The 23,733-nt window shown below is 57.3% G+C and overlaps 1 protein-coding gene, 8 non-coding genes and 9 pseudogenes across 11 annotated transcripts in view; 17 read left to right on the forward strand and 1 right to left on the reverse strand.

Annotated features, from left to right (window-relative positions):
• The window catches only part of LOC146637699 (BPTF-associated chromatin complex component 1-like), a 495,253-nt gene that overhangs the window by 218,397 nt on the left and 253,123 nt on the right, over positions 1 to 23,733 (reverse strand). The window lies entirely within an intron of this gene.
• On the forward strand, positions 666 to 784 carry LOC146637817 (5S ribosomal RNA). Its single transcript, XR_014905640.1, has one exon. It is a non-coding gene; the product is annotated as a 5S ribosomal RNA (ribosomal RNA).
• On the forward strand, positions 1,606 to 1,724 carry LOC146637818 (5S ribosomal RNA). Its single transcript, XR_014906058.1, has one exon. It is a non-coding gene; the product is annotated as a 5S ribosomal RNA (ribosomal RNA).
• Positions 4,321 to 4,439, forward strand: LOC146637819 (5S ribosomal RNA; annotated as a pseudogene).
• On the forward strand, positions 5,696 to 5,814 carry LOC146637820 (5S ribosomal RNA). The gene has a single exon (XR_014906060.1). It is a non-coding gene; the product is annotated as a 5S ribosomal RNA (ribosomal RNA).
• LOC146637821 (5S ribosomal RNA) lies at positions 7,308 to 7,426 on the forward strand (annotated as a pseudogene).
• LOC146637822 (5S ribosomal RNA) lies at positions 8,527 to 8,645 on the forward strand (annotated as a pseudogene).
• LOC146637823 (5S ribosomal RNA) lies at positions 9,744 to 9,862 on the forward strand. The gene has a single exon (XR_014906061.1). It is a non-coding gene; the product is annotated as a 5S ribosomal RNA (ribosomal RNA).
• Positions 11,039 to 11,157, forward strand: LOC146637824 (5S ribosomal RNA; annotated as a pseudogene).
• Positions 12,534 to 12,652, forward strand: LOC146637825 (5S ribosomal RNA). Its single transcript, XR_014905610.1, has one exon. It is a non-coding gene; the product is annotated as a 5S ribosomal RNA (ribosomal RNA).
• On the forward strand, positions 13,674 to 13,792 carry LOC146637826 (5S ribosomal RNA; annotated as a pseudogene).
• LOC146637827 (5S ribosomal RNA) lies at positions 14,457 to 14,575 on the forward strand. Its single transcript, XR_014905638.1, has one exon. It is a non-coding gene; the product is annotated as a 5S ribosomal RNA (ribosomal RNA).
• On the forward strand, positions 16,225 to 16,343 carry LOC146637828 (5S ribosomal RNA; annotated as a pseudogene).
• LOC146637829 (5S ribosomal RNA) lies at positions 17,282 to 17,400 on the forward strand (annotated as a pseudogene).
• On the forward strand, positions 18,143 to 18,261 carry LOC146637830 (5S ribosomal RNA). Its single transcript, XR_014906062.1, has one exon. It is a non-coding gene; the product is annotated as a 5S ribosomal RNA (ribosomal RNA).
• On the forward strand, positions 20,146 to 20,264 carry LOC146637831 (5S ribosomal RNA; annotated as a pseudogene).
• Positions 21,247 to 21,365, forward strand: LOC146637832 (5S ribosomal RNA). The gene has a single exon (XR_014906063.1). It is a non-coding gene; the product is annotated as a 5S ribosomal RNA (ribosomal RNA).
• LOC146637833 (5S ribosomal RNA) lies at positions 23,049 to 23,167 on the forward strand (annotated as a pseudogene).

Raw genomic sequence — 23,733 nt, forward strand, 5'->3', positions numbered from 1 at the left:
CTGAGGCCACTTACACCACACCAGGGCCTGTGGCTGCTGGCTGAGGCCACCTACACCACACCAGGGCATTAGTTGCTATTGAGGCCAATTACACCACACCAGGGCCTGTGGCACTGGCTGAGGCCACTTACACCACACCAGGGCCTGTGGCTGCTGGCTGAGGCCACTTACACCACACCAGGGCCTGTGGCTTCTGGCTGAGGCCACTTACACCACACCAGGGCCTGTGGCTGCTGGCTGAGGCCACCTACACCACACCAGGGCCTGTGGCTGCTGACTGAGGCGACTTACACCACACCAGGGCCCTTTTGCTGCTGGCTGAGGCCACTTACACCACACCAGGGCCTGTGGCTCTTGCTCAGGCCACTCACATCACACCAGGCCCTGCGCTTCTGGCCGAGGCCATCTTCACCAAACCAGGCCCTGTGCTGCTTGCTGTGGCCATGTACAACACACCAGGCCCTGTGCTGGTTCCTGAGGCCATCTTCAACAATCCAGGGCCTGTGCTGTTGGATAAATGCCAAACTGAGCCTTTGGGTTAGGGTATTATGCAAACATGCAGGTATGGTTATAGGATTGTCTTCGTAACTTCAGGTACTTGCCACCTAATCACTTGAATCCATAAATTGAGACATTGTGCTGGGGCCAGCAGCTTACGGCCAGCAGCTTACGGCCATACCACCCTGAGCACGCCCGACCTCGTCTGATCTCGGAAGCTAAGCAGGGCTGGGCTTGGTTAGTACTTGGATGGGAGACTACCTGGGAATACCTGGTGCTGTAAGCCTTTCCTTTTCATGTCATTGAACCGCTTTTGATCCAGAGAAGGGGTGTATTAAAAGACCAAAAGCATCTGCCCATTAATGAGGGCACATTAACGACACTGCTTTTGGCTCTTTTCCAATGTCTTGTGCTGCTAGCTGATGCCACCTACACCACACCAGGGCCTGAGTGACCGGCTGGGGCCACATACACCACATCAGGGCCTGTGGCTGCTGGCTGAGGCCACTTACACCACACCAGGGCCTGTGGCTGCTGGCTGAGGCCACCTACACCACACCAGGGCCTTAGTTGCTATTGAGGCCAATTACACCACACCAGGGTCTGTGGCTCTTGCTCAGGCCACTTACACCACACCAGGGCCTGTGGCACTGGCTGAGGCCACTTACACCACACCAGGGCCTGTGGCTGCTGGCTGAGGCCACTTACACCACACAAGGGCCTGTGGCTGCTGGCTGAGGCCACCTACACCACACCAGGGCCTGTGGCTGCTGGCTGAGGCCACTTACAACACACCAGGGCCTGTGGCTCTTGCTCAGGCCACTCATATCACACCAGGCCCTGTGCTTCTGGCCGAGGCCATCTTCACCAAACCAGGCCCTGTGCTGCTTGCTGTGGCCATGTACAACACACCAGGCCCTGTGCTGGTTCCTGAGGCCATCTTCAACAATCCAGGGCCTGTGCTGTTGGATAAATGCCAAACTGAGCCTTTGGGTTAGGGTATTATGCAAACATGCAGGTATGGTTATAGGATTGTCTTCGTAACTTCAGGTACTTGCCACCTAATCACTTGAATCCATAAATTGAGACATTGTGCTGGGGCCAGCAGCTTACGGCCATACCACCCTGAGCACGCCCGACCTCGTCTGATCTCGGAAGCTAAGCAGGGCTGGGCTTGGTTAGTACTTGGATGGGAGACTGCCTGGGAATACCTGGTGCTGTAAGCCTTTCCTTTTCATGTCATTGAACCGCTTTTGATCCAGAGAAGGGGTGTATTAAAAGACCAAAAGCATCTGCCCATTAATGAGGGCACATTAACAACACTGCTTTTGGCTCTTTTCCAATGTCTTGTGCTGCTAGCTGATGCCACCTACACCACACCAGGGCCTGAGTGACCGGCTGGGGCCACTTACACCACATCAGGGCCTGTGGCTCTGGCTGAGGCCACTTACACCACACCAGGGCCTGTGGCTGCTGGCTGAGGCCAGTTACACCACACCAGAGCCTGTGGCTGCTGGCTGAAGCCACTTACACCACACCAGGGCCTTAGTTGCTATTGAGGCCACTTACACCACACCAGGGCCTGTGGCTGCTGGCTGAGGCCACCTACACCACACCAGGGCCTGTGGCTGCTGGCTGAGGCGACTTACACCACACCAGGGCCCTTTTGCTGCTGGCTGAGGCCACTTACACCACACCAGTGCCTGTGGCTTCTGGCTGAGGCGACTTACACCACACCAGGGCCTGTGGCTGCTGGCTGAGGCCACTTACACCACACCAGGGCCTGTGGCTCTTGCTCAGGCCACTCACATCACACCAGGCCCTGCGCTTCTGGCTGAGGCCATCTTCACCAAACCAGGCCCTGTGGCTCTTGCTCAGGCCACTTACACCACACCAGGGCCTTATTTGCTATTGAGGCCACTTACACCACACCAGGGCCTGTGGCTCTGGCTTAGGCCACTTACACCACACCAGGGCCTGTGGCACTTGCTCAGGCCACTTACACCACACCAGGGCCTGTGGCTCTTGCTCAGGCCACTTACACCACACCAGGGCCTGTGGCACTGGCTGAGGCCACTTAGACCACACCAGGGCCTGTGGCTGCTGGCTGAGGCCACTTACAACACACCAGGGCCTGTGGCTGCTGGCTGAGGCCACTTACACCAAACCAGGGCCTGTGGCTCTTGCTCAGGCCACTTACACCACACCAGGGCCTGTGGCTGCTGGCTGAGGCCACCTACACCACACCAGGGCCTGTGGCTGCTGGCTGAGGCCACTTACACCACACCAGGGCCTGTGGCTCTTGCTCAGGCCACTTACACCACACCAGGGCCTGTGGCTCTTGCTCAGGCCACTTACACCACACCAGGGCCTGTGGCTCTTGCTCAGGCCACTTACACCACACCAGGGCCCTTTTGCTGCTGGCTGAGGCCACTTACACCACACCAGTGCCTGTGGCTTCTGGCTGAGGCGACTTACACCACACCAGGGCATGTGGCTGCTGGCTGAGGCCACCTACACCACACCAGGGCCTGTGGCTGCTGGCTGAGGCCACCTACACCACACCAGGGCCTGTGGCTGCTGGCTGAGGCCACTTACACCACACCAGGGCCTTAGTTGCTATTGAGGCCAATTACACCACACCAGGGTCTGTGGCTCTTGCTCAGGCCACTTACACCACACCAGGGCCTGTGGCACTGGCTGAGGCCACTTACACCACACCAGGGCCTGTGGCTGCTGGCTGAGGCCACCTACACCACACCAGGGCCTGTGGCTGCTGGCTGAGGCCACTTACACCACACCAGGGCCTTAGTTGCTATTGAGGCCAATTACACCACACCAGGGTCTGTGGCTCTTGCTCAGGCCACTTACACCACACCAGGGCCTGTGGCACTGGCTGAGGCCACTTACACCACACCAGGGCCTGTGGCTGCTGGCTGAGGCCACTTACACCACACAAGGGCCTGTGGCTGCTGGCTGAGGCCACCTACACCACACCAGGGCCTGTGGCTGCTGGCTGAGGCCACTTACAACACACCAGGGCCTGTGGCTGCTGGCTGAGGCCACCTACACCACACCAGGGCCTTAGTTGCTATTGAGGCCAATTACACCACACCAGGGTCTGTGGCTCTTGCTCAGGCCACTTACACCACACCAGGGCCTGTGGCACTGGCTGAGGCCACTTACACCACACCAGGGCCTGTGGCTGCTGGCTGAGGCCACTTACACCACACAAGGGCCTGTGGCTGCTGGCTGAGGCCACCTACACCACACCAGGGCCTGTGGCTGCTGGCTGAGACCACTTACACCACACCAGGGCCTGTGGCTCTTGCTCAGGCCACTTACACCACACCAGGGCCTGTGGCTCTTGCTCAGGCCACTTACACCACACCAGGGCCTGTGGCTCTTGCTCAGGCCACTTACACCACACCAGTGCCTGTGGCTTCTGGCTGAGGCGACTTACACCACACCAGGGCCTGTGGCTGCTGGCTGAGGCCACTTACACCACACCAGGGCCTGTGGCTCTTGCTCAGGCCACTCACATCACACCAGGCCCTGCGCTTCTGGCCGAGGCCATCTTCACCAAACCAGGCCCTGTGCTGCTTGCTGTGGCCATGTACAACACACCAGGCCCTGTGCTGGTTCCTGAGGCCATCTTCAACAATCCAGGGCCTGTGCTGTTGGATAAATGCCAAACTAAGCCTTTGGGTTAGGGTATTATGCAAACATGCAGGTATGGTTATAGGATTGTCTTCGTAACTTCAGGTACTTGCCACCTAATCACTTGAATCCATAAATTGAGACATTGTGCTGGGGCCAGCAGCTTACGGCCATACCACCCTGAGCACGCCCGACCTCGTCTGATCTCGGAAGCTAAGCAGGGCTGGGCTTGGTTAGTACTCGGATGGGAGACTGCCTTGGAATACCTGGTGCTGTAAGCCTTTCATTTTCATGTCATTGAACCGCTTTTGATCCAGAGAAGGGGTGTATTAAAAGACCAAAAGCAGCTGCCCATTAATGAGGGCACATTAACGACATTGCTTTTGGCTCTTTTCCAATGTCTTGTGCTGCTAGCTGATGCCACCTACACCACACCAGGGCCTGAGTGACCGGCTGGGGCCACTTACACCACATCAGGGCCTGTGGCTCTGGCTGAGGCCACTTACACCACACCAGGGCCTGTGGCTGCTGGCTGAGGCCACTTACACCACACCAGGGCCTGTGGCTGCTGGCTGAGGCCACCTACACCACACCAGGGCATTAGTTGCTATTGAGGCCAATTACACCACACCAGGGTCTGTGGCTCTTGCTCAGGCCACTTACACCACACCAGGGCCTTATTTGCTATTGAGGCCACTTACACCACACCAGGGCCTGTGGCACTTGCTCAGGCCACTTACACCACACCAGGGACCTTTTGCTGCTGGCTGAGGCCACTTACACCACACCAGTGCCTGTGGCTTCTGGCTGAGGCCACCTACACCACACCAGGGCCTGTGGCTGCTGGCTGAGGCCACTTACAACACACCAGGGCCTGTGGCTCTTGCTCAGGCCACTTACACCACACCAGGGCCTGTGGCACTTGCTCAGGCCACTTACACCACATCAGGGCCTGTGGCTCTGGCTGAGGCCACTTACACCACACCAGGGCCTGTGGCTGTTGGCTGAGGCCACTTACACCACACCAGGGCCTGTGGCTGCTGGCTGAGGCCACTTACACCACACCAGGGCCTGTGGCTGCTGGCTGAGGCCACTTACACCACACCAGGGCCTGTGGCTCTTGCTCAGGCCACTTACACCACACCAGGGCCTGTGGCACTGGCTGAGGCCACTTAGACCACACCAGGGCCTGTGGCTGCTGGCTGAGGCCACTTACAACACACCAGGGCCTGTGGCTGCTGGCTGAGGCCACTTACACCAAACCAGGGCCTGTGGCTGCTTGCTGAGGCCATCTTCACCAAACCAGGCCCTGTGCTGCTTGCTGTGGCCATGTAAAACACACCAGGTCCTGTGCTGGTTCTTGAGGCCATCTTCAACAATCCAGGGCCTGTGCTGTTGGATAAATGCCAAACTGAGCCTTTGGGTTAGGGTATTATGCAAACATGCAGGTATGGTTATAGGATTGTCTTCGTAACTTCAGGTACTTGCCACCTAATCACTTGAATCCATAAATTGAGACATTGTGCTGGGGCCAGCAGCTTACGGCCATACCACCCTGAGCACGCCCGACCTCGTCTGATCTCGGAAGCTAAGCAGGGCTGGGCTTGGTTAGTACTTGGATGGGAGACTGCCTGGGAATACCTGGTGCTGTAAGCCTTTCATTTTCATGTCATTGAACCGCTTTTGATCCAGAGAAGGGGTGTATTAAAAGACCAAAAGCAGCTCCCCATTAATGAGGGCACATTAACGACATTGCTTTTGGCTGTTTTCCAATGTCTTGTGCTGCTAGCTGATGCCACCTACACCACACCAGGGCCTGAGTGACCGGCTGGGGCCACTTACACCACATCAGGGCCTGTGGCTGCTGGCTGAGGCCACTTACACCACACCAGGGCCTGTGGCTGCTGGCTGAGGCCACCTACACCACACCAGGGCCTTAGTTGCTATTGAGGCCAATTACACCACACCAGGGCCTGTGGCACTTGCTCAGGCCACTTACACCACACCAGGGCCTGTGGCTTCTGGCTGAGGCCACCTACACCACACCAGGGCCTGTGGCTGCTGGCTGAGGCCACTTACAACACACCAGGGCCTGTGGCTCTTGCTCAGGCCACTTACACCACACCAGGGCCTGTGGCTCTTGCTCAGGCCACTTACACCACATCAGGGCCTGTGGCTCTGGCTGAGGCCACTTACACCACACCAGGGCCTGTGGCTGCTGGCTGAGGCCACTTACACCACACCAGGGCCTGTGGCTGCTGGCTGAGGCCACCTACACCACACCAGGGCATTAGTTGCTATTGAGGCCAATTACACCACACCAGGGTCTGTGGCTCTTGCTCAGGCCACTTACACCACACCAGGGCCTGTGGCACTGGCTGAGGCCACTTACACCACACCAGGGCCTGTGGCTGCTGGCTGAGGCCACTTACACCACACCAGGGCCTGTGGCTGCTGGCTGAGGCCACGTACACCACACCAGGGCCTGTGGCTGCTGGCTGAGGCCACCTACACCACACCAGGGCCTGTGGCTGCTGACTGAGGCGACTTACACCACACCAGGGCCCTTTTGCTGCTGGCTGAGGCCACTTACACCACACCAGTGCCTGTGGCTTCTGGCTGAGGCGACTTACACCACACCAGGGCCTGTGGCTGCTGGCTGAGGCCACTTACACCACACCAGGGCCTGAGTGACCGGCTGGGGCCACTTACACCACATCAGGGCCTGTGGCTGCTGGCTGAGGCCACTTACACCACACCAGGGCCTGTGGCTGCTGGCTGAGGCCACCTACACCACACCAGGGCCTTAGTTGCTATTGAGGCCAATTACACCACACCAGGGTCTGTGGCTCTTTCTCAGGCCACTCATATCACACCAGGCCCTGTGCTTCTGGCCGAGGCCATCTTCACCAAACCAGGCCCTGTGCTGCTTGCTGTGGCCATGTACAATACACCAGGCCCTGTGCTGGTTCCTGAGGCCATCTTCAACAATCCAGGGCCTGTGCTGTTGGATAAATGCCAAACTGAGCCTTTGGGTTAGGGTATTATGCAAACATGCAGGTATGGTTATAGGATTGTCTTCGTAACTTCAGGTACTTGCCACCTAATCACTTGAATCCATAAATTGAGACATTGTGCTGGGGCCAGCATCTTACGGCCATACCACCCTGAGCACACCCGACCTCGTCTGATCTCGTAAGCTAAGCAGGGCTGGGCTTGGTTAGTACTTGGATGGGAGACTGCCTGGGAATACCTGGTGCTGTAAGCCTTTCATTTTCATGTCATTGAACCGCTTTTGATCCAGAGAAGGGGTGTATTAAAAGACCAAAAGCAGCTCCCCATTAATGAGGGCACATTAACGACATTGCTTTTGGCTGTTTTCCAATGTCTTGTGCTGCTAGCTGATGCCACCTACACCACACCAGGGCCTGAGTGACCGGCTGGGGCCACTTACACCACATCAGGGCCTGTGGCTGCTGGCTGAGGCCACTTACACCACACCAGGGCCTGTGGCTGCTGGCTGAGGCCACCTACACCACACCAGGGCCTTAGTTGCTATTGAGGCCAATTACACCACACCAGGGCCTGTGGCACTTGCTCAGGCCACTTACACCACACCAGGGCCTGTGGCTTCTGGCTGAGGCCACCTACACCACACCAGGGCCTGTGGCTGCTGGCTGAGGCCACCTACACCACACCAGGGCATTAGTTGCTATTGAGGCCAATTACACCACACCAGGGTCTGTGGCTCTTGCTCAGGCCACTTACACCACATCAGGGCCTGTGGCACTGGCTGAGGCCACTTACACCACACCAGGGCCTGTGGCTGCTGGCTGAGGCCACTTACACCACACCAGGGCCTGTGGCTGCTGGCTGAGGCCACTTACACCACACCAGGGCCTGTGGCTGCTGGCTGAGGCCACCTACACCACACCAGGGCCTGTGGCTGCTGACTGAGGCGACTTACACCACACCAGGGCCCTTTTGCTGCTGGCTGAGGCCACTTACACCACACCAGTGCCTGTGGCTTCTGGCTGAGGCGACTTACACCACACCAGGGCCTGTGGCTGCTGGCTGAGGCCACTTACACCACACCAGGGCCTGTGGCTCTTGCTCAGGCCACTCACATCACACCAGGCCCTGCGCTTCTGGCCGAGGCCATCTTCACCAAACCAGGCCCTGTGCTGCTTGCTGAGGCCATCTTCAACAATCCAGGGCCTGTGCTGTTGGATAAATGCCAAACTAAGCCTTTGGGTTAGGGTATTATGCAAACATGCAGGTATGGTTATAGGATTGTCTTCGTAACTTCAGGTACTTGCCACCTAATCACTTGAATCCATAAATTGAGACATTGTGCTGGGGCCAGCAGCTTACGGCCATACCACCCTGAGCACCCCCGACCTCGTCTGATCTCGGAAGCTAAGCAGGGCTGGGCTTGGTTAGTACTTGGATGGGAGACTGCCTGGGAATACCTTGTGCTGTAAGTCTTTCATTTTCATGTCATTGAACCGCTTTTGATCCAGAGAAGGGGTGTATTAAAAGACCAAAAGCAGCTGCCCATTAATGAGGGCACATTAACGACACTGCTTTTGGCTCTTTTCCAATGTCTTGTGCTGCTAGCTGAGGCCACTTACACCACACCAGGGCCTGTGGCTCTTGCTCAGGCCACTCACATCACACCAGGCCCTGCGCTTCTGGCCGAGGCCATCTTCACCAAACCAGGCCCTGTGGCTCTTGCTCAGGCCACTTACACCACACCAGGGCCTTATTTGCTATTGAGGCCACTTACACCACACCAGGGCCTGTGGCACTTGCTCAGGCCACTTACACCACACCAGGGACCTTTTGCTGCTGGCTGAGGCCACTTACACCACACCAGTGCCTGTGGCTTCTGGCTGAGGCCACCTACACCACACCAGGGCCTGTGGCTGCTGGCTGAGGCCACTTACACCACACCAGGGCCTGTGGCTCTTGCTCAGGCCACTTACACCACACCAGGGCCTGTGGCTCTTGCTCAGGCCACTTACACCACACCAGGGCCCTTTTGCTGCTGGCTGAGGCCACTTACACCACACCAGTGCCTGTGGCTTCTGGCTGAGGCGACTTACACCACACCAGGGCCTGTGGCTGCTGGCTGAGGCCACTTACACCACACCAGGGCCTGTGGCTGCTGGCTGAGGCCACCTACACCACACCAGGGCCTGTGGCTGCTGGCTGAGGCCACTTACACCACACCAGGGCCTTAGTTGCTATTGAGGCCAATTACACCACACCAGGGTCTGTGGCTCTTGCTCAGGCCACTCATATCACACCAGGCCCTGTGCTTCTGGCCGAGGCCATCTTCACCAAACCAGGCCCTGTGCTGCTTGCTGTGGCCATGTACAACACACCAGGCCCTGTGCTGGTTCCTGAGGCCATCTTCAACAATCCAGGGCCTGTGCTGTTGGATAAATGCCAAACTGAGCCTTTGGGTTAGGGTATTATGCAAACATGCAGGTATGGTTATAGGATTGTCTTCGTAACTTCAGGTACTTGCCACCTCATCACTTGAATCCATAAATTGAGACATTGTGCTGGGGCCAGCAGCTTACGGCCATACCACCCTGAGCACGCCCGACCTCGTCTGATCTCGGAAGCTAAGCAGGGCTGGGCTTGGTTAGTACTTGGATGGGAGACTGCCTGGGAATACCTGGTGCTGTAAGCCTTTCATTTTCATGTCATTGAACCGCTTTTGATCCAGAGAAGGGGTGTATTAAAAGACCAAAAGCATCTGCCCATTAATGAGGGCACATTAACGACATTGCTTTTGGCTCTTTTCCAATGTCTTGTGCTGCTAGCTGATGCAACCTACACCACACAAGGGCCTGAGTGACCGGCTGGGGCCACTTACACCACATCAGGGCCTGTGGCTCTGGCTGAGGCCACTTACACCACACCAGGGCCTGTGGCTGCTGGCTGAGGCCACTTACACCACACCAGGGCCTGTGGCTGCTGGCTGAGGCCACCTACACCACACCAGGGCATTAGTTGCTATTGAGGCCAATTACACCACACCAGGGTCTGTGGCTCTTGCTCAGGCCACTTACACCACACCAGGGCCTGTGGCACTGGCTGAGGCCACTTACACCACACCAGGGCCTGTGGCTGCTGGCTGAGGCCACTTACACCACACCAGGGCCTGTGGCTGCTGGCTGAGGCCACTTACACCACACCAGGGCCTGTGGCTGCTGGCTGAGGCCACCTACACCACACCAGGGCCTGTGGCTGCTGACTGAGGCGACTTACACCACACCAGGGCCCTTTTGCTGCTGGCTGAGGCCACTTACACCACACCAGTGCCTGTGGCTTCTGGCTGAGGCGACTTACACCACACCAGGGCCTGTGGCTGCTGGCTGAGGCCACTTACACCACACCAGGGCCTGTGGCTCTTGCTCAGGCCACTCACATCACACCAGGCCCTGCGCTTCTGGCCGAGGCCATCTTCACCAAACCAGGCCCTGTGGCTCTTGCTCAGGCCACTTACACCACACCAGGGCCTTATTTGCTATTGAGGCCAATTACACCACACCAGGGCCTGTGGCTCTTGCTCAGGCCACTCACATCACACCAGGCCCTGCGCTTCTGGCCGAGGCCATCTTCACCAAACCAGGCCCTGTGCTGCTTGCTGTGGCCATGTACAACACACCAGGCCCTGTGCTGGTTCCTGAGGCCATCTTCAACAATCCAGGGCCTGTGCTGTTGGATAAATGCCAAACTGAGCCTTTGGGTTAGGTTATTATGCAAACATGCAGGTATGGTTATAGGATTGTCTTCGTAACTTCAGGTACTTGCCACCTAATCACTTGAATCCATAAATTGAGACATTGTGCTGGGGCCAGCAGCTTACGGCCATACCACCCTGAGCACGCCCGACCTCGTCTGATCTCGCAAGCTAAGCAGGGCTGGGCTTGGTTAGTACTTGGATGGGAGACTGCCTGGGAATACCTTGTCCTGTAAGCCTTTCATTTTCATGTCATTGAACCGCTTTTGATCCAGAGAAGGGGTGTATTAAAAGACCAAAAGCAGCTGCCCATTAATGAGGGCACATTAACGACACTGCTTTTGGCTCTTTTCCAATGTCTTGTACTGCTAGCTGATGCCACCTACACCACACCAGGGCCTGAGTGACTGGCTGGGGCCACTTACACCACATCAGGGCCTGTGGCTGCTGGCTGAGGCCACTTACACCACACCAGGGCCTGTGGCTGCTGGCTGAGGCCACCTACACCACATCAGGGCCTTAGTTGCTATTGAGGCCAATTACACCACACCAGGGCCTGTGGCACTTGCTCAGGCCACTTACACCACACCAGGGCCTGTGGCTTCTGGCTGAGGCCACCTACACCACACCAGGGCCTGTGGCTGCTGGCTGAGGCCACTTACAACACACCAGGGCCTGTGGCTCTTGCTCAGGCCACTTACACCACACCAGGGCCTGTGGCTCTTGCTCAGGCCACTTACACCACATCAGGGCCTGTGGCTCTGGCTGAGGCCACTTACACCACACCAGGGCCTGTGGCTGCTGGCTGAGGCCACTTACACCACACCAGGGCCTGTGGCTGCTGGCTGAGGCCACTTACACCACACCAGGGCCTGTGGCTGCTGGCTGAGGCCACCTACACCACACCAGGGCATTAGTTGCTATTGAGGCCAATTACACCACACCAGGGTCTGTGGCTCTTGCTCAGGCCACTTACACCACACCAGGGCCTGTGGCACTGGCTGAGGCCACTTACACCACACCAGGGCCTGTGGCTGCTGGCTGAGGCCACTTACACCACACCAGGGCCTGTGGCTGCTGGCTGAGGCCACGTACACCACACCAGGGCCTGTGGCTGCTGGCTGAGGCCACCTACACCACACCAGGGCCTGTGGCTGCTGACTGAGGCGACTTACACCACACCAGGGCCCTTTTGCTGCTGGCTGAGGCCACTTACACCACACCAGTGCCTGTGGCTTCTGGCTGAGGCGACTTACACCACACCAGGGCCTGTGGCTGCTGGCTGAGGCCACTTACACCACACCAGGGCCTGTGGCTCTTGCTCAGGCCACTCACATCACACCAGGCCCTGCGCTTCTGGCCGAGGCCATCTTCACCAAACCAGGCCCTGTGCTGCTTGCTGTGGCCATGTACAACACAACAGGCCCTGTGCTGGTTCCTGAGGCCATCTTCAACAATCCAGGGCCTGTGCTGTTGGATAAATGCCAAACTGAGCCTTTGGGTTAGGGTATTATGCAAACATGCAGGTATGGTTATAGGATTGTCTTCGTAACTTCAGGTACTTGCCACCTAATCACTTGAATCCATAAATTGAGACATTGTGCTGGGGCCAGCATCTTACGGCCATACCACCCTGAGCACGCCCGACCTCGTCTGATCTCGGAAGCTAAGCAGGGCTGGGCTTGGTTAGTACTTGGATGGGAGACTGCCTGGGAATACCTGGTGCTGTAAGCCTTTCATTTTCATGTCATTGAACCGCTTTTGATCCAGAGAAGGGGTGTATTAAAAGACCAAAAGCATCTGCCCATTAATGAGGGCACATTAACGACATTGCTTTTGGCTCTTTTCCAATGTCTTGTGCTGCTAGCTGATGCAACCTACACCACACAAGGGCCTGAGTGACCGGCTGGGGCCACTTACACCACATCAGGGCCTGTGGCTCTGGCTGAGGCCACTTACACCACACCAGGGCCTGTGGCTGCTGGCTGAGGCCACTTACACCACACCAGGGCCTGTGGCTGCTGGCTGAGGCCACCTATACCACACCAGGGCATTAGTTGCTATTGAGGCCAATTACACCACACCAGGGTCTGTGGCTCTTGCTCAGGCCACTTACACCACACCAGGGCCTGTGGCACTGGCTGAGGCCACTTACACCACACCAGGGCCTGTGGCTGCTGGCTGAGGCCACTTACACCACACCAGGGCCTGTGGCTGCTGGCTGAGGCCACTTACACCACACCAGGGCCTGTGGCTGCTGGCTGAGGCCACCTACACCACACCAGGGCCTGTGGCTGCTGACTGAGGCGACTTACACCACACCAGGGCCCTTTTGCTGCTGGCTGAGGCCACTTACACCACACCAGTGCCTGTGGCTTCTGGCTGAGGCGACTTACACCACACCAGGGCCTGTGGCTGCTGGCTGAGGCCACTTACACCACACCAGGGCCTGTGGCTCTTGCTCAGGCCACTCACATCACACCAGGCCCTGCGCTTCTGGCCGAGGCCATCTTCACCAAACCAGGCCCTGTGCTGCTTGCTGTGGCCATGTACAACACACCAGGCCCTGTGCTGGTTCCTGAGGCCATCTTCAACAATCCAGGGCCTGTGCTGTTGGATAAATGCCAAACTGAGCCTTTGGGTTAGGGTATTATGCAAACATGCAGGTATGGTTATAGGATTGTCTTCGTAACTTCAGGTACTTGCCACCTAATCACTTGAATCCATAAATTGAGACATTGTGCTGGGGCCAGCAGCTTACGGCCATACCACCCTGAGCACCCCCGACCTCGTCTGATCTCGTAAGCTAAGCAGGGCTGGGCTTGGTTAGTACTTGGATGGGAGACTGCCTGGGAATACCTGGTGCTGTAAGCCTTTCATTTTCATGTCATTGAACCGCTTTTGATCCAGAGAAGGGGTGTATTAAAAGACCAAAAGCAGCTCCCCATTAATGAGGGCACATTAACGACATTGCTTTTGGCTGTTTTCCAATGTCTTGTGCTGCTAGCTGATGCCACCTACACCACACCAGGGCCTGAGTGACCGGCTGGGGCCACATACACCACATCAGGGCCTGTGGCTGCTGGCTGAGGCCACTTACACCACACCAGGGCCTGTGGCACTGGCTGAGGCCACTTACACCACACCAGGGCCTGTGGCTGCTGGCTGAGGCCACCTACACCACACCAGGGCCTGTGGCTGCTGGCTGAGGCCACTTACAACACACCAGGGCCTGTGGCTCTTGCTCAGGCCACTCATATCACACCAGGCCCTGTGCTTCTGGCCGAGGCCATCTTCACCAAACCAGGCCCTGTGCTGCTTGCTGTGGCCATGTACAACACACCAGGCCCTGTGCTGGTTCCTGAGGCCATCTTCAACAATCCAGGGCCTGTGCTGTTGGATAAATGCCAAACTGAGCCTTTGGGTTAGGGTATTATGCAAACATGCAGGTATGGTTATCGGATTGTCTTCGTAACTTCAGGTACTTGCCACCTAATCACTTGAATCCATAAATTGAGACATTGTGCTGGCGCCAGCAGCTTACGGCCATACCACTCTGAGCACGCCCGACCTCGTCTGATCTCGGAAGCTAAGCAGGGCTGGGCTTGGTTAGTACTTGGATGGGAGACTGCCTGGGAATACCTGGTGCTGTAAGTCTTTCATTTTCATGTCATTGAACCGCTTTTGATCCAGAGAAGGGGTGTATTAAAAGACCAAAAGCAGCTGCCCATTAATGAGGGCACATTAACGACACTGCTTTTGGCTCTTTTCCAATGTCTTGTGCTGCTAGCTGATGCCACCTACACCACACCAGGGCCTGAGTGACCGGCTGGGGCCACTTACACCACATCAGGGCCTGTGGCTCTGGCTGAGGCCACTTACACCACACCAGGGCCTGTGGCTGCTGGCTGAGGCCAGTTACACCACACCAGAGCTTGTGGCTGCTGGCTGAAGCCACTTACACCACACCAGGGCCTTAGTTGCTATTGAGGCCAATTACACCACACCAGGGTCTGTGGCTCTTGCTCAGGCCACTTACACCACACCAGGGCCTGTGGCACTGGCTGAGGCGACTTACACCACACCAGGGCCTGTGGCTGCTGGCTGAGGCCACTTACACCACACCAGGGCCTGTGGCTGCTGGCTGAGGCCACCTACACCCCACCAGGGCCTGTGGCTGCTGGCTGAGGCGACTTACACCACACCAGGGCCCTTTTGCTGCTGGCTGAGGCCACTTACACCACACCAGTGCCTGTGGCTTCTGGCTGAGGCGACTTACACCACACCAGGGCCTGTGGCTGCTGGCTGAGGCGACTTACACCACACCAGTGCCTGTGGCTCTTGCTCAGGCCACTCACATCACACCAGGCCCTGCGCTTCTGGCCGAGGCCATCTTCACCAAACCATGCCCTGTGCTGCTAGCTGATGCCACCTACACCACACCAGGGCGTGAGTGACCGGCTGGGGCCACCTACACCACACCAGGGCGTGAGTGACCGGCTGGGGCCACTTACACCACACCAGTGCCTGTGGCTTCTGGCTGAGGCGACTTACACCACACCAGGGCCTGTGGCTGCTGGCTGAGGCCACTTACACCACACCAGGGCCTGTGGCTCTTGCTCAGGCCACTCACATCACACCAGGCCCTGCGCTTCTGGCCGAGGCCATCTTCACCAAACCAGGCCCTGTGGCTCTTGCTCAGGCCACTTACACCACACCAGGGCCTTATTTGCTATTGAGGCCACTTACACCACACCAGGGCCTGTGGCTCTGGCTTAGGTCACTTACACCACACCAGGGCCTGTGGCACTTGCTCAGGCCACTTACACCACACCAGGGCCTGTGGCTGCTGGCTGAGGCCACTTACACCACACCAGGGCCTGTGGCTCTTGCTCAGGCCACTTACACCACACCAGGGCCTGTGGCACTGGCTGAGGCCACTTAGACCACACCAGGGCCTGTGGCTGCTGGCTGAGGCCACTTACAACACACCAGGGCCTGTGGCTGCTGGCTGAGGCCACTTACACCAAACCAGGGCCTGTGGCTGCTTGCTGAGGCCATCTTCACCATACCAGGCCCTGTGCTGCTTGCTGTGGCCATGTAAAACACACCAGGTCCTGTGCTGGTTCTTGAGGCCATCTTCAACAATCCAGGGCCTGTGCTGTTGGATAAATGCCAAACTGAGCCTTTGGGTTAGGGTATTATGCAAACATGCAGGTATGGTTATAGGATTGTCTTCGTAACTTCAGGTACTTGCCACCTAATCACTTGAATCCATAAATTGAGACATTGTGCTGGCGCCAGCAGCTTACGGCCATACCACCCTGAGCACGCCCGACCTCGTCTGATCTCGTAAGCTAAGCAGGGCTGTGCTTGGTTAGTACTTGGATGGGAGACTGCCTGGGAATACCTGGTGCTGTAAGCCTTTCATTTTCATATCATTGAACCGCTTTTGATCCAGAGAAGGGGTGTATTAAAAGACCAAAAGCAGCTCCCCATTAATGAGGGCACATTAACGACATTGCTTTTGGCTGTTTTCCAATGTCTTGTGCTGCTAGCTGATGCCACCTACACCACACCAGGGCCTGAGTGACCGGCTGGGGCCACTTACACCACATCAGGGCCTGTGGCTGCTGGCTGAGGCCACTTACACCACACCAGGGCCTGTGGCTGCTGGCTGAGGCCACCTACACCACACCAGGGCCTTAGTTGCTATTGAGGCCAATTACACCACACCAGGGTCTGTGGCTCTTGCTCAGGCCACTTACACCACACCAGGGCCTGTGGCACTGGCCGAGGCCACTTACACCACACCAGGGCCTGTGGCTGCTGGCTGAGGCCACTTACACCACACAAGGGCCTGTGGCTGCTGGCTGAGGCCACTTACACCACACCAGGGCCTGTGGCTGCTGGCTGAGGCCACTTACAACACACCAGGGCCTGTGGCTCTTGCTCAGGCCACTTACACCACACCAGGGCCTGTGGCTGCTGGCTGAGGCCAGTTACACCACACCAGGGCCTTAGTTGCTATTGAGGCCACTTACACCACACCAGGGCCTGTGGCTCTTGCTCAGGCCACTCACATCACACCAGGCCCTGCGCTTCTGGCCGAGGCCATCTTCACCAAACCTGGCCCTCTGCTGCTAGCTGTGGCCATGTACAACACACCAGGCCCTGTGCTGGTTCCTGAGGCCATCTTCAACAATCCAGGGCCTGTGCTGTTGGATAAATGCCAAACTAAGCCTTTGGGTTAGGGTATTATGCAAACATGCAGGTATGGTTATAGGATTGTCTTCGTAACTTCAGGTACTTGCCACCTAATCACTTGAATCCATAAATTGAGACATTGTGCTGGGGCCAGCAGCTTACGGCCATACCACCCTGAGCACGCCCGACCTCGTCTGATCTCGGAAGCTAAGCAGGGCTGGGCTTGGTTAGTACTCGGATGGGAGACTGCCTTGGAATACCTGGTGCTGTAAGCCTTTCATTTTCATGTCATTGAACCGCTTTTGATCCAGAGAAGGGGTGTATTAAAAGACCAAAAGCAGCTGCCCATTAATGAGGGCACATTAACGACATTGCTTTTGGCTCTTTTCCAATGTCTTGTGCTGCTAGCTGATGCCACCTACACCACACCAGGGCCTGAGTGACCGGCTGGGGCCACTTACACCACATCAGGGCCTGTGGCTCTGGCTGAGGCCACTTACACCACACCAGGGCCTGTGGCTGCTGGCTGAGGCCACCTACACCACACCAGGGCCTTAGTTGCTATTGAGGCCACTTACACCACACCAGGGCCTGTGGCACTGGCTGAGGCCACTTACACCACACCAGGGCCTGTGGCTGCTGGCTGAGGCCACTTACACCACACAAGGGCCTGTGGCTGCTGGCTGAGGCCACCTACACCACACCAGGGCCTGTGGCTGCTGGCTGAGGCCACTTACAACACACCAGGGCCTGTGGCTCTTGCTCAGGCCACTCATATCACACCAGGCCCTGTGCTTCTGGCCGAGGCCATCTTCACCAAACCAGGCCCTGTGCTGCTTTCTGTGGCCATCTTCAACAATCCAGGGCCTGTGCTGTTGGATAAATGCCAAACTGAGCCTTTGGGTTAGGGTATTATGCAAACATGCAGGTATGGTTATAGGATTGTCTTCGTAACTTCAGGTACTTGCCACCTAATCACTTGAATCCATAAATTGAGACATTGTGCTGGGGCCAGCAGCTTACGGCCATACCACCCTGAGCACGCCCGACCTCGTCTGATCTCGGAAGCTAAGCAGGGCTGGGCTTGGTTAGTACTTGGATGGGAGACTGCCTGGGAATACCTGGTGCTGTAAGCCTTTCATTTTCATGTCATTGAACCGCTTTTGATCCAGAGAAGGGGTGTATTAAAAGACCAAAAGCAGCTCCCCATTAATGAGGGCACATTAACGACATTGCTTTTGGCTGTTTTCCAATGTCTTGTGCTGCTAGCTGATGACACCTACACCACACCAGGGCCTGAGTGACCGGCTGGGGCCACTTACACCACACCAGGGCCTTAGTTGCTATTGAGGCCACTTACACCACACCAGGGCCTTAGTTGCTATTGAGGCCACTTACACCACACCAGGGCCTGTGGCTCTGGCTGAGGCCACTTACACCACACCAGGGCCTGTGGCTGCTGGCTGAGGCCAGTTACACCACACCAGAGCTTGTGGCTGCTGGCTGAAGCCACTTACACCACACCAGGGCCTTAGTTGCTATTGAGGCCAATTACACCACACCAGGGTCTGTGGCTCTTGCTCAGGCCACTTACACCACACCAGGGCCTGTGGCACTGGCTGAGGCGACTTACACCACACCAGGGCCTGTGGCTGCTGGCTGAGGCCACTTACACCCCACCAGGGCCTGTGGCTGCTGGCTGAGGCGACTTACACCACACCAGGGCCCTTTTGCTGCTGGCTGAGGCCACTTACACCACACCAGTGCCTGTGGCTTCTGGCTGAGGCGACTTACACCACACCAGGGCCTGTGGCTGCTGGCTGAGGCGACTTACACCACACCAGTGCCTGTGGCTCTTGCTCAGGCCACTCACATCACACCAGGCCCTGCGCTTCTGGCCGAGGCCATCTTCACCAAACCAGGCCCTGTGCTGCTAGCTGATGCCACCTACACCACACCAGGGCGTGAGTGACCGGCTGGGGCCACCTACACCACACCAGGGCGTGAGTGACCGGCTGGGGCCACTTACACCACATCAGGGCCTGTGGCTCTTGCTCAGGCCACTTACACCACACCAGGGCCTTATTTGCTATTGAGGCCACTTACACCACACCAGGGCCTGTGGCTCTGGCTTAGGCCACTTACACCACACCAGGGCCTGTGGCTGCTGGCTGAGGCCACTTACACCACACCAGGGCCTGTGGCTGCTGGCTGAGGCCACCTACACCACACCAGGGCATTAGTTGCTATTGAGGCCAATTACACCACACCAGGGTCTGTGGCTCTTGCTCAGGCCACTTACACCACACCAGGGCCTGTGGCACTGGCTGAGGCCACTTACACCACACCAGGGCCTGTGGCTGCTGGCTGAGGCCAGTTACACCACACCAGAGCCTGTGGCTGCTGGCTGAAGCCACTTACACCACACCAGGGCCTTATTTGCTATTGAGGCCACTTACACCACACCAGGGCCTGTGGCTGCTGGCTGAGGCCACCTACACCACACCAGGGCCTGTGGCTGCTGGCTGAGGCGACTTACACCACACCAGGGCCCTTTTGCTGCTGGCTGAGGCCACTTACACCACACCAGTGCCTGTGGCTTCTGGCTCAGGCGACTTACACCACACCAGGGCCTGTGGCACTGGCTGAGGCCACTTAGACCACACCAGGGCCTGTGGCTGCTGGTTGAGGCCACTTACAACACACCAGGGCCTGTGGCTGCTGGCTGAGGCCACTTACACCAAACCAGGGCCTGTGGCTGCTTGCTGAGGCCATCTTCACCAAACCAGGCCCTGTGCTGCTTGCTGTGGCCATGTAAAACACACCAGGTCCTGTGCTGGTTCTTGAGGCCATCTTCAACAATCCAGGGCCTGTGCTGTTGGATAAATGCCAAACTGAGCCTTTGGGTTAGGGTATTATGCAAACATGCAGGTATGGTTATAGGATTGTCTTCGTAACTTCAGGTACTTGCCACCTAATCACTTGAATCCATAAATTGAGACATTGTGCTGGGGCCAGCAGCTTACGGCCATACCACCCTGAGCACCCCCGACCTCGTCTGATCTCGTAAGCTAAGCAGGGCTGGGCTTGGTTAGTACTTGGATGGGAGACTGCCTGGGAATACCTGGTGCTGTAAGCCTTTCATTTTCATGTCACTGAACCGCTTTTGATCCAGAGAAGGGGTGTATTAAAAGACCAAAAGCAGCTCCCCATTAATGAGGGCACATTAACGACATTGCTTTTGGCTGTTTTCCAATGTCTTGTGCTGCTAGCTGATGCCACCTACACCACACAAGGGCCTGTGGCTCTGGCTGAGGCCACTTACACCACACCAGGGCCTGTGGCTGCTGGCTGAGGCCACTTACACCACACCAGGGCCTGTGGCTGCTGGCTGAGGCCACCTACACCACACCAGGGCATTAGTTGCTATTGAGGCCAATTACACCACACCAGGGTCTGTGGCTCTTGCTCAGGCCACTTACACCACACCAGGGCCTGTGGCACTGGCTGAGGCCACTTACACCACACCAGGGCCTGTGGCTGCTGGCTGAGGCCACTTACACCACACCAGGGCCTGTGGCTGCTGGCTGAGGCCACTTACACCACACCAGGGCCTGTGGCTGCTGGCTGAGGCCACCTACACCACACCAGGGCCTGTGGCTGCTGACTGAGGCGACTTACACCACACCAGGGCCCTTTTGCTGCTGGCTGAGGCCACTTACACCACACCAGTGCCTGTGGCTTCTGGCTGAGGCGACTTACACCACACCAGGGCCTGTGGCTGCTGGCTGAGGCCACTTACACCACACCAGGGCCTGTGGCTCTTGCTCAGGCCACTCACATCACACCAGGCCCTGCGCTTCTGGCCAAGGCCATCTTCACCAAACCAGGCCCTGTGCTGCTTGCTGTGGCCATCTTCAACAATCCAGGGCCTGTGCTGGTTCCTGAGGCCATCTTCAACAATCCAGGGCCTGTGCTGTTGGATAAATGCCAAACTGAGCCTTTGGGTTAGGGTATTATGCAAACATGCAGGTATGGTTATAGGATTGTCTTCGTAACTTCAGGTACTTGCCACCTAATCACTTGAATCCATAAATTGAGACATTGTGCTGGGGCCAGCAGCTTACGGCCATACCACCCTGAGCACGCCCGACCTCGTCTGATCTCGGAAGCTAAGCAGGGCTGGGCTTGGTTAGTACTTGGATGGGAGACTGCCTGGGAATACCTGGTGCTGTAAGCCTTTCATGTCATTGAACCGCTTTTGATCCAGAGAAGGGGTGTATTAAAAGACCAAAAGCAGCTGCCCATTAATGAGGGCACATTAACGACACTGCTTTTGGCTGTTTTCCAATGTCTTGTGCTGCTAGCTGATGCCACCTACACCACACCAGGGCCTGAGTGACCGGCTGGGGCCACTTACACCACATCAGGGCCTGTGGCTGCTGGCTGAGGCCACTTACACCACACCAGGGCCTGTGGCTGCTGGCTGAGGCCACCTACACCACACCAGGGCCTTAGTTGCTATTGAGGCCAATTACACCACACCAGGGTCTGTGGCTCTTGCTCAGGCCACTTACACCACACCAGGGCCTGTGGCACTGGCCGAGGCCACTTACACCACACCAGGGCCTGTGGCTGCTGGCTGAGGCCACTTACACCACACAAGGGCCTGTGGCTGCTGGCTGAGGCCACTTACACCACACCAGGGCCTGTGGCTGCTGGCTGAGGCCACTTACAACACACCAGGGCCTGTGGCTCTTGCTCAGGCCACTTACACCACACCAGGGCCTGTGGCTGCTGGCTGAGGCCAGTTACACCACACCAGGGCCTTAGTTGCTATTGAGGCCACTTACACCACACCAGGGCCTGTGGCTCTTGCTCAGGCCACTCACATCACACCAGGCCCTGCGCTTCTGGCCGAGGCCATCTTCACCAAACCTGGCCCTCTGCTGCTAGCTGTGGCCATGTACAACACACCAGGGCCTGTGGCTGCTGGCTGAGGCGACTTACACCACACCAGGGCCCTTTTGCTGCTGGCTGAGGCCACTTACACCACACCAGTGCCTGTGGCTTCTGGCTCAGGCGACTTACACCACACCAGGGCCTTATTTGCTATTGAGGCCACTTACACCACACCAGGGCCTGTGGCTCTGGCTTAGGCCACTTACACCACACCAGGGCCTGTGGCACTTGCTCAGGCCACTTACACCACACCAGGGCCTGTGGCTGCTGGCTGAGGCCACTTACACCACACCAGGGCCTGTGGCTCTTGCTCAGGCCACTTACACCACACCAGGGCCTGTGGCACTGGCTGAGGCCACTTAGACCACACCAGGGCCTGTGGCTGCTGGCTGAGGCCACTTACAACACACCAGGGCCTGTGGCTGCTGGCTGAGGCCACTTACACCAAACCAGGGCCTGTGGCACTTGCTCAGGCCACTTACACCACACCAGGGCCTGTGGCTGCTGGCTGAGGCCACTTACACCACACCAGGGCCTGTGGCTCTTGCTCAGGCCACTTACACCACACCAGGGCCTGTGGCACTGGCTGAGGCCACTTAGACCACACCAGGGCCTGTGGCTGCTGGCTGAGGCCACTTACAACACACCAGGGCCTGTGGCTGCTGGCTGAGGCCACTTACACCAAACCAGGGCCTGTGGCTGCTTGCTGAGGCCATCTTCACCAAACCAGGCCCTGTGCTGCTTGCTGTGGCCATGTAAAACACACCAGGTCCTGTGCTGGTTCTTGAGGCCATCTTCAACAATCCAGGGCCTGTGCTGTTGGATAAATGCCAAACTGAGCCTTTGGGTTAGGGTATTATGCAAACATGCAGGTATGGTTATAGGATTGTCTTCGTAACTTCAGGTACTTGCCACCTAATCACTTGAATCCATAAATTGAGACATTGTGCTGGGGCCAGCAGCTTACGGCCATACCACCCTGAGCACGCCCGACCTCGTCTGATCTCGTAAGCTAAGCAGGGCTGGGCTTGGTTAGTACTTGGATGGGAGACTGCCTGGGAATACCTGGTGCTGTAAGCCTTTCATTTTCATGTCATTGAACCGCTTTTGATCCAGAGAAGGGGTGTATTAAAAGACCAAAAGCAGCTCCCCATTAATGAGGGCACATTAACGACATTGCTTTTGGCTGTTTTCCAATGTCTTGTGCTGCTAGCTGATGACACCTACACCACACCAGGGCCTGAGTGACCGGCTGGGGCCACTTACACCACACCAGGGCATAGTTGCTATTGAGGCCACTTACACCACACCAGGGCCTGTGGCTCTGGCTGAGGCCACTTACACCACACCAGGGCCTGTGGCTGCTGGCTGAGGCCAGTTACACCACACCAGAGCTTGTGGCACTGGCTGAGGCCACTTAGACCACACCAGGGCCTGTGGCTGCTGGCTGAGGCCACTTACAACACACCAGGGCCTGTGGCTGCTGGCTGAGGCCACTTACACCACACCAGGGCCTGTGGCTCTTGCTCAGGCCACTCACATCACACCAGGCCCTGCGCTTCTGGCCGAGGCCATCTTCACCAAACCAGGCCCTGTGCTGCTTGCTGTGGCCATCTTCAACAATCCAGGGCCTGTGCTGTTGGATA

Source organism: Diplotaxodon limnothrissa, linkage group LG3, assembly GCF_057381915.1.
Source record: "Diplotaxodon limnothrissa isolate DT_005_m linkage group LG3, D_limnothrissa_male_GT1.1, whole genome shotgun sequence".
Lineage (NCBI taxonomy): Eukaryota > Metazoa > Chordata > Actinopteri > Cichliformes > Cichlidae > Diplotaxodon > Diplotaxodon limnothrissa.